Raw genomic sequence first — 10,847 nt, 5'->3', positions numbered from 1 at the left:
CAACAATGTTTGATAAAATCCCACAATCCTCAAAATCATGATCTCTAACTAGTGTGTACAATCAAGTCGGCGCCTTCCCGCGATCCTGAAAAGTACCTTAAACACATATCACACAACACAGTAAGCACGAAGCTTAGTGAGTTCCCCAAAATACCACACACAAATAATTAGCCTCTCATGGCTATATCTCGATAAGGACCCTTTGGTCACATGTCTCAGTGAAGACCCTCCGGTCTCACAGCTCAGGTAGGACCATCCAGTCCGGTATCTCAGCGAAGACCCTTCAGTCTCACAATAACAGAATAACTCAATTAGGCACATGAGTAATATACAACATAAATCACAAAGACAAAATGAATGATATCACATAACTTAATATAATCAAATAAGACCCTACGGCCACACAATGATTACCACGCAGGTAAGTATAGTGAGAAGACTCACCTCGGATGATGAACAGCTCCTATAAATGTCGCTGCTGCACACCGGCCTCTAACATTAAGCCAAGCCCACAATTAACCCAATTAGGATCTAAGACCAAACCCTCACTCATTAGGTATAAATATAGTTCACTAACCAACCCACAAATAAGCCAAGCCCATTGGTCCCAGCAAGGCCTAATACTAAATGGGCCTTCCCAAGGCCCAACCCTTAAACTTAGGTCCAAATGGCAAGCCCAACACAAGGACCCAAGACATATATATATATATATATATATATATATATATATATATATATATATATATATATATATATATATATATATATAGGGTGAGGTTATTTTGTTCTAACTATCCATTGTGTGCCATGTAGCAATGATTCTAGACCAATCATTTTAGTTATTTTAAGAAAGTAATTAATGAATATTACATATTGAAGATATAATGAGTATTAATTAAATCTTTAGCATTTAATATGCATTAATTAATTTTTTAAAATAATAAAAATCATTGGTCCAGAATCAATCCTACATGCACACAATAGATAGTAGAAACATTTAAACGTAACTCTCTCTCTCTCTCTCTGTATATATATATATATATATATATATATATATATATATATATATATATATATATATATATTCCTCTAATCCAAAATCTCCAATACAACAAGCCAAAATCCAGGCCCAACACTTAAGGCCCAATACGAGATTTATCTTAAAAAGCCCACAGCGAGATTACGTGGGGTGTACCTCGGTACGCTTAGCATACAGACAAATCCTGATTGAGGAAACTAGACCAGTACATGGGGCATACTAGGACTTATGCGGGGCGTAATGCTTAGGTCCAAAAACTCCAATTTCGACTTAACCACTTTAGCCAAAAGCATCCAAACCTCAAGGAAGCTTTGTTACAAGGTCCTAACTGACAAAGTTGGCAACTTTATCAGTTTGCATGTCTTAATGGGAACCAACTTCCAAAATAACGATTAAGACTCTCTTAAATCCTCTTAACACATGCGTGAAGAAGTCTAGATGACCAAGCTCTCATTATTATGAATCAAGGCAACCCAATATGTAACGCCCGTGTTTCTGGGCTAAAGCATTAATAATGGTGTAATAGTCTAGGTCAACCTTTGTAACTCATTTTGAAGTAATAATGAGGAATTATGTGAATATCATGTGAATTATATGCTTATTTGCTTATTTATTATGATTTAATTAATTAATAATAAAAATAAGCGTTGAAAATGAATATTATATAAAGCCGATATTTTTACATAAAGTTGTAGTGATCGAAACAAGGATTCCGGAGATATAAATAACGCCGAAATCCGAGTTATAACGAAGAAGTTATGACATGTCGAAGTTTCGTGACGGAAGCGTCACGGCACTGGGAAGCATAAAAAGTGAATTTACGATAAAGTGCTTTTTAGCCTTAGTGATCTAAACAAAAGTCATAGTATTCGTTAAACCGAGAATTTTGATAAAAAGAAAACGTCCAAATCTGACTTCGTATGAGGAAGTTATGATTTTTCTAAGTTTCAGCTTAGCAGTAGACAACTAAAAACTCGAATTTTAGATTGAGTGATTTTTAGCCGAAACATCCTAAAAAGACTGACGAAAACGGACGTTGGATGAAGAAGTTATGAATTTTTAACGGATTTTCTTGTCCCGGTCTGTTAAAAATAATAATATAAAAATTAAAGTCAAAATTAGCCGATGAAGTCTAAACGAAAGTTGTAGAGCATAATTTTACCTACGCGTAAATATAAAGAACGTAAAAACAGAGCCCGTATGAGAAAGTTTTGGATTTTAGAAGGTTTGGGTGCAATTTCCGAGAAATTCGCATGGTGCAGATCCGGCCACATCACCCTTCTCACGAATCCGACCCGTGTCCGATGCTGATGACGTATCCAAAGCATGGACAAGTCCGGATCCAACGCGTGTTCTCCATCTGTCCGAATCTCGCAGGGGCCACATCCGAGCCTCGTGGCCTTCACATCTTCCGACGCGCCTCCTACACCTCGCCTCAGTGTCCCGCCCTCGCACCAACCACCTGTCCCTCTCGCATGCGAGCCACGTGCTCCCCTCGATCCGAAGTCTCCCCTATAAATAGAAGCATGCGAGATCTCCCGGCTAGAATGAGAAAATTGTCATTTTTCACCCCTAAACTCATATTTTTACTATTTTGACTTCCCCTGAAGCCCCGGTATCATTTCCAACACTCGAAACACGTCCCGAAGTGCTCGAAGACCCGGAAAATTTTATTTTTTCGGTTTTGAAGCTCCAACCTCGCAGAGCCCGGTTTTTCATTAAAACCCCCGGTTTTATTAGAAACGATCATTTTAAGAAACGAAGTGCTGCCCGATTATCATCAAATCAAGTGAGTGTATAGTCACTTTCATCTTACACATAGATATGAAGTATTTTATATAAATATGTGCTATGTGTATATATATTGATTGTTTATTTGAAATGGTTGTTGAATGAATGTTTTATATAAGTTTTAAAATGATTTAAACTGCATATATATTTTATCTACAAATATGTTGGGTATAACATGGGTAGATGAAATAATTGGTGTGTGATAAAATGATGAGAGGCCTTGATGTTATTGTTGTTCCAGTCATCTAGCGGAGTATGGATGATGACCACGGACTTTTCTAGACAGTCCAGTGGAACGCTAGCAGGCTCGCAACCTGTAGGTGTTTGTGGGCTTGATGTTCACCGGTGTACTCCATCCCCCTCATGGTTGGCTTACGGACAAATATGGCTGAGGAATCCCCTTAGCAGTAAAGTCCAACCCGATTATAAAATCCTTAGACTAGGTCCCTTGTATAGGTGTTTAGGGATGTAAAGTGAGGATAACGGGAATGGGTAATCAGGGCTATTGTTGGTTTGATGAAATTAATAAATTTATTGTTGATCGATGTAATTAATAAATTTATTATCATTTGTGGGTTGAAAACCTTATATGCTCACCAGGCTCCCAAGCCAGCCTGACCCACTCAGCTTTCTGTTTTACAGGTAGTGGACCCAGAGCATAATTTTGATGATGATGAAGGATTTTTGGATTATAGGCCAGTAGTTGTAAATAACTGTTGTAAGGCTTATAATGTGATGTTTATGCTTTTGATCTGTATCGAACATGACATCCCGAGTCTTTTTAATGAAATACATTTCTACGGAAATGCTTTGATAAATCTTTATCATATTTTTATTTTGGGAACAAAAATTCCGCAACACTTTTATGTAAAATATTACTCTGATTTTCAAACAAGCATAAACAAAATCGGTCTTTTTGGCTGTGAAATTGGGGATGTCACACAATACACTTAAAAGGACAGGAGATTTGCTCTGGAGTTCACCAAACTCACAAAGTTCCAATCTTGGGATATAAAACCCTTAAAATAGACCCAAAACAAGAACTAGCACAACAATGAGCAAGTTTTAAACTTTATACATCTGGAAGATGCACCAACAAGGGTAGAGCTCAAATCTACAAGCTAGAAGCACAAGCTATCCTCTTTCAAGACTCCTTCACCAAGAGCTTCACCAAAAACACTCAAATAAACCTCAATACTCACACATTCCATGGAAACAAAATTAGGGTTTTGAGAGGAGTTGGAGGCTGGAAATGGTAGCTGAAAATGAGGCCATCATGTTCCTTAAATAGGGTCACCTCAAAATATTAGGGTTTACATTCTCCGCCTAGTACGCCCAGTGTACCCTCTGGTACGCCCAACATACTAGGTGGTCTCCGCGTCCATGCTACGCACATAAGTACGCTGAGCGTACACATACTTATGTCCTGCGTACTCATTTGCCACCCATTTCTCAATAAGGACTAAACAAGCCAAAACTTCAAACTATCATAGCTTATTCATTATAAGTCCGTTTCCAACGAACCTCATATCCACGGAAAGGTGGCGAGAAGCCCTACGCTTATAGTATCTCGTCATAGCCTCAAGGTTTCCTCATGCCCGGGTTGCAACCCATGAACCCTAAATCACATACTGTAGCACCTGGTTCCTGGTACGTAAATCTTAATTGAGTACTTCCCTTCCTTTTAGTCTTGGACTCGGCGAGTCATAGGTCCGACTCGCCGAGTGGATGCGGGACCCGGGACAAGTTCAAGTTGGCGACTCGGCGAGTCACAGATGTTGGATGAAACCCTAAGTTCCAGGGGTTTGCACCCTATTTAAACGACTTAACTACCCCAAGCCAACCCCCATTCACCCTCAGAGCCCTGTATCTCTCTCTAGTCTTGCTTTCTTGTGAGTTTGAAGTGTTTTGTGGTGTATTGAAGTTTCTTTGAAGGAAAAGAATAGGGAATCAAGAAGAGGAGAAGGAGGCCAAGCATCTCTGTGTCATTCCAACGTTTCCCCTAAGGTATAGCTCGTTTCCCCTCTGTTTTTAAGCTTATAGCTACATAAAAGTCCTTTTTGAGCCATTTCCAAGATTGTGTATGCTTGAGGGTTTGTAATAAGTCGATTGGACCCTAGATCTAGGCAAGATTGAGCTCCAGGAGCTCAGATCTGTTAGCTTTATGGCCCCATGTTGCTTGTTCACCCTAGATCTACCCTTTTGAGGCATTTTGAGCCCTAAAATCCATATTGGTGAATATCCACACGTAAAGTTGGAAACTTTATGTGTGATTCGTGTCCTAGAAGTCCAGATCTGTGAATGGCATGGACTGGAATCGAGCAAATCTGTGTATTTAGTGGGTGCATGGCAACGACTCGGCGAGTCGTTCATGTGACTCGGCGAGTCTGTTCACGAGTCTCCGAGTTTGTCCCCTTTTCGTAGTGTCGAGTGAGCAATGAGTCACGGTGTGTGACTCAGTGAGTCGGAAGCTGAACTCATCTATAGAGGTACTCGGCGAGTCAATGCCCTGACTCGGCGAGTTCAAGGCAATCTCCTTAGATCAAGAACAGACTCGACGAGTTGTTCATACAACTCGGCGAGTCGCAGCATAAGTGTTCTTCGGATGAAGATGGACTCGACGAGTTGTTCATACAACTCGGCGGGTCTTAGCATAAGTGTTCATCGGATGAAGATGAACTCGACGAGTTGTTCATACAACTTGGCGAGTAGGATGAAGGACTTGAATATCAGTTTAGAAGGAGAACTCGTCGAGTCGTCGCCTAACTCGAAGAGTAGGAACGGGATCCAGGACAATCGTTTGGGTGGTGACTCGGCGAGTTGGAAAGCCAACTCGGCGAGTCGGGTCAACTGAAAGTTGACTCTGACTTTGACTTAGGGCATGGTCAGGGGTAAAATGGTCATTTTACCCAAAGGTCAGTGAGCAGTGTTTGATTGGGTATGTTGTGGGAATTGCAGCCGGAGGATTTCTGGAGCAGCAGCAGCAGCAGTAGGCAGTCAGTTCCCGATCAGATCAGCAGCTACTTCGAGGTGAGTTACCTTCTAGTAGCGGTGGGTCTACGGCCACAATGTCGGCCCACCAGTAGGAGTTGTATGTTAGATGATTGTCTTTGTGATATCATCTAGGTTTGCTACTACCTGATATGTTGTATGCTGGGATGATATGTATATGTGATAGTTGTAGAGTTCGGTTGTTAGGACCGAAGGGTAGGTCGGACACCCCAGGTATGTCTGACAGTACGTGATGATATGATTGCATGCTAGCTTGTTATGTTATATGAGATAAAGGTAGTAAGAGGGGACTAGTCCCCGAGGATCGGTTGTTAGGACCGATGGGTAGTCAGCACCCCAGAATGGCTTGACACGGGTAGTCAGCACCCCAGAATGGCTTGACACGGGTAGGGCGGCACCCCAGAACAGCCGTACCGGGTAGTCAGGCACCCCAGAATAGCCTGGCAGTATGTATGTTATGTGTCCGTATGGTATGTGGTACGATGGGGGAACTCACTAAGCTTTGTGCTTACAGTTTTCAGTTTTGGTTTCAGGTACCTCCTCAGCTAGGGGAAAGGAGTCGGCGCGGTAGCAGCATGTCACACACACTCTCCGGTTTCCGCATTTACGAGCTTCACTGGGATTTGTACTCTGATATTTTGATTGGGCGTATGAATTGGCTTTTAGACATGGTTCACTTTGTGTTATGGTTTGATCAAACAATGTTTTTATTTATTAATATTTTCTAAAGTAATGTTTTAAAACAAAATTTTTGGTCATGAAAATTGGGTCGTTACAAGTTGGTATCAGAGCCCTGATTTGAGGGATTCGGACACACCTTCGGGAGTGTCTGAACTCAAATCGAGGGATTAAAAGATTTTCTAAAAGAAAATGTTTTCTAAAATTAAGAAAAGAGTTTTGAGAAAGAACGAAGTGTGTGATGTGTGCGACTGGCCGAGCTCAAGTAAGTGTTCCCCAAAGTACACATACAAGTTTATGTTATGATTATTAGCTTTTGTAGAACAGCATGCTAGAATAGGACTAAGGATCTAGGAGTGATGCCTTATGTGCTTGCTTTATGTGTTTCAGTTGTATGAGAATTGCATGCTAGATATTGAGTAGACAGTAAGTAGGATAGTCTGATTAGCTTATGCCTGGTAGTATGAGCTTAGCACTAAATGCTAGCTCAGTTCCTAAAAGTAGATAGAGTTAATTGAGATTGTTACCCTTATCTGAATGCTTCTTGCTTCATGCTACGTGGGACTCTGAATAATGGGTGTTAGCCATTAGGCGAATGCGTCACGTCACATGTGATCAGGGTTGAATAATCTTAGAGTGCCGGATTTGATCCTACTGCGCAACTCTTGTTTGAGTCCAATCGTTGTAGGGACGAGTCGGGTACTCGAAGGATTATCTGAGCCTCATCACATGTGATGGTATTCGGGTAATGGCTAATTGGCATTACAAGGAGGCCTGCAGCAGCTGAGGACTGGTTGGAGTGGAATTAGAAATTTCCCTAGGGCAAGCCTAGGATGAGTATAGCAGTGATCAACAGAAGTGAAAGGGATCTGGTGGAGTCGAGGCATTCCTTGAAGAAGGTACGGATAGATGTGGAAGGTAGTATGGGCCCGTACTACTGAAAGCAGAGGATGTACCCGAACCAAGGAAGGCCAAGATAAGACCAGGGAACTTGTAAGTAGTTGTGTTCCCTCAGGAAGTATCAGTATCACTAATGATTGTTATGATGTATTGCAGAATGGTGGTACTTCGATCGAGGCCGGTAGATGGCGGTTCAGGAGAGGGGTCAGGTTCGGGATCAGGTTCCGAGCCGGTTGATGAGGGACTACGCGAGTTCATCACGTCAGAGATCACCAGAGGCATCCTTGAGTTGACCCCCATTCTCTTTGGGTCGATCAAGGAAGGGATCATGGAGTTGATGGAGGATCACCTTCGAGCATTCAGGAGTGATATGGCATCTAGCCAGTCAGGATCTCGCACACTGTCCTTCAAGGATTTCAGGGGCAGTGGTGCGCCGGATTTCCATGGGGTGAAAGACCCCATTGCTGCCAGGCGATGGATTGCAGACATCGAGTCTGCTCAGTTGACTAGTTTCTGCCCCGAGGGGTCGAAGGTGAGGTATGCAGCAGGGTGTTTACGGGACCGAGCCCGAGATTGGTGGGAGTCAGTGGGTGACTCGTTAGGAGCCTCAGCTATCGAGGCTATGACCTGGTCGGACTTTGTGACCAGGTTCAGGGCAGAGTTTGCACCGGCTGTCGAGCTTCAGCAGCTGGCCAGGGAGTTTCTAGACATGAGGCAGACGACGGAGACTGTAGCGGAGATCACCGCCAAGTTCCGGGAGAGGGCTTTGTTGGTGCCCCAGTATGCTGGTGACGAGGACATAAGGAGGACTCGTTATCATGATATGCTACGAGCTGACATCCGGGAGCATGTTAGCTTTTCGGCTTGCCCTACCTTGGACTCTATGATTTCCAGGGCAAGGGAGAAGGAGATAGATTTGGAGCACATTCGGAAACGGAAATAAGAGGAGGGTCAGGCAGGAGGGGCTTCGGGGAAGAAGCCCAAGGGATCAGATGGTAGGCCAAAAGGCCAGTCAGGACCGAGCCGCTGCAGGAAATGCGGCAGGCCGCACGAGGGGGCGTGCAGGATGGGATCATCAGGCTGCTACAAGTGCGGCAAGACTGGGCACATCAGCAGGGATTGCACTACTCCGGCAGCAGTCATTCAGACATCAGAGTTGTTGTGTTTCCACTGCAACCAGAGGGGCCACAAGAAGGCCAATTGCCCCCAGTTGACAGTCTCAGCGCCAATGAAGGCGCCAGCTCCAGCGACCCTGCGGATCACGGATGGCCGACAGGGCAAGGCAGAGGCTCCAGTGGTGAGGAGCCGAGCATTTCAGCTGACTACCAAGGAGGCACGCGCCGCACCCGATGTGGTGACGGGTATGATTCTTTCCCTCTATCTTATTTTTATGATGTTATGTTATTGATATGTGCTCTGTATGTATATGTATGCATTAGGATCGTTCCATGTGAACGGCCTCCCAGTTCAGGTGTTATTTGATTCGGGTGCATCCCGATCATTCGTTTCCCTTGCGCTTAGCAAGAAGTTTCATGAGTCATCAGGCGAGTTAGATTGCCCTTTGGAGGTGGAGATTGTTGATGATCGATCGGTGTGAGCATCGATGGTATTTCGAGATTGCGTGCTGCGTCTGTTCGAGGAGCGCTATTTGGTAGATTTGGTTCCCATTCCGTTGCGTGGGAACAAGGTGATTATAGGCATGGATTGGCTGAGCCCTAATGGGGCGGTGATAGATTGCGCGCAACAGCTAGTGCGGGTCAGGACCCCAAGCGGGGGAAAGTTAGTGATTCATGGTGAGAGGCCTTAGTATGGACCCGTTGTATGTTCAGCAGCGAGGGCTAGGCGCTACCTTCAGCAGGGATGCAAAGGATATGTCGCGTATGTGATGGATACCCGTGAGGCGGGTAAGGCGACAGTGAGCGGGGTTCCGGTGGTCCGAGATTTCGCAGATGTTTTTCCAGAGGAGCTTCCTGGGATACCTCCGGAGCGACAGGTTGAGTTTAGGATTAACCTTGTTCCTGGTGCGGCTCCGATAGCCAAGGCACCGTATCGGTTGGCTCCTCCCGAGATGCAGGAGTTGTCTACGCAGCTGCAGGAGCTGCTAGACAAGGGATTTATTCGTCCGAGCAGTTCGCCCTACGGAGCCCCGATTCTGTTTGTGAAGAAGAAGGACGGGTCGCATCGGATGTGTATAGATTATCGGGAGCTGAACAAGGTAACGGTGAAGAACCGTTACCCGCTTCCGAGGATTGATGACCTCTTTGACCAGCTTCAGGGAGCATCTTGGTTCTCCAAGATTGATTTGTGTTCGGGTTATCATCAGATGAGGGTCAGGGAGGAGGATATGCAGAAGACCGCGTTTCGGACGCGCTATGGCCATTATGAGTTCGTGGTGATGCCGTTTGGGCTCACCAATGCTCCTGCCACGTTTATGGACCTAATGAACCGCGTGTGCAGACCGATGCTGGATCGATGTGTGATAGTCTTTATCGATGACATCTTGGTTTATTCCAAGACTTGGGAGGAACATGAGGAGCACCTGAGGGAGGTGTTGGAGACCCTGAGGAGGGAGATCTTGTATGCCAAGTTCTCCAAGTGTGAGTTTTGGTTGCGCGAGGTGCAATTTCTTGGACACCTCGTCAACCAGAACGGGATTCTGGTCAATCCGGCCAAGGTCGAGGCCGTAATGAGATGGGAGGTTCCGAAGTCTCCATCTGAGATTCGGAGTTTCCTGGGATTGGCAGGCTACTATCGAAGATTTATCCAGGATTTCTCCAAGATAGTCGTACCCCTGACGCGGCTAACGAAGAAAGCCGTGGTCTTTCAGTGTGGACCCGAACAGCAGGCTGCATTTGAGACACTGAGACAGAAATTGTGTGAGGCGCCGATCTTAGCCCTGCCAGAGGGTGTAGAGGATTTTGTGGTTTATTGTGATGCGTCCATTTCTGGGTTGGGCGCGGTACTGATGTAGAGGGGGCATGTGATTGCCTACGCTTCGAGGCAGCTCAAGCCTCACGAGGCGAACTACCCGACGCACGATTTGGAGTTGGGGGCGGTGGTTTTTGCCCTCAATATTTGGCGGCATTACCTCTACGGGGTTCGATGTACCATCTACACGGACCACAAGAGTTTGAGGTACCTCATGGATCAGCCGAATCTGAACATGAGGCAGCGTCGATGGTTGGACGTGGTGAAGGATTATGATTGTGAGATCCTTTACCACCCGGGGAAGGCCAATGTGGTGGCCGATGCGCTTAGCCGCAATGCGGCGCCGATCAGGGACGTTTGTATGAGGATGACTGTGGCGACTCCCCTGTTGGAGCGGATTCGGGAGGCTCAACAGGAGGCTATCAAGGAGGAGCATCAGAAGAGCGAGCGTGTGGTGGGTCGGGTTTCCTCCTTTGATTATGATAGCCGAGGAGTATTG

This window comes from Lactuca serriola, chromosome 8, assembly GCF_051521515.1.
Source record: "Lactuca serriola cultivar US96UC23 chromosome 8, Lser_US96UC23_V15, whole genome shotgun sequence".
In the NCBI taxonomy this organism is placed as follows: domain Eukaryota; kingdom Viridiplantae; phylum Streptophyta; class Magnoliopsida; order Asterales; family Asteraceae; genus Lactuca; species Lactuca serriola.
This window is presented reverse-complemented; position numbering follows the sequence as displayed.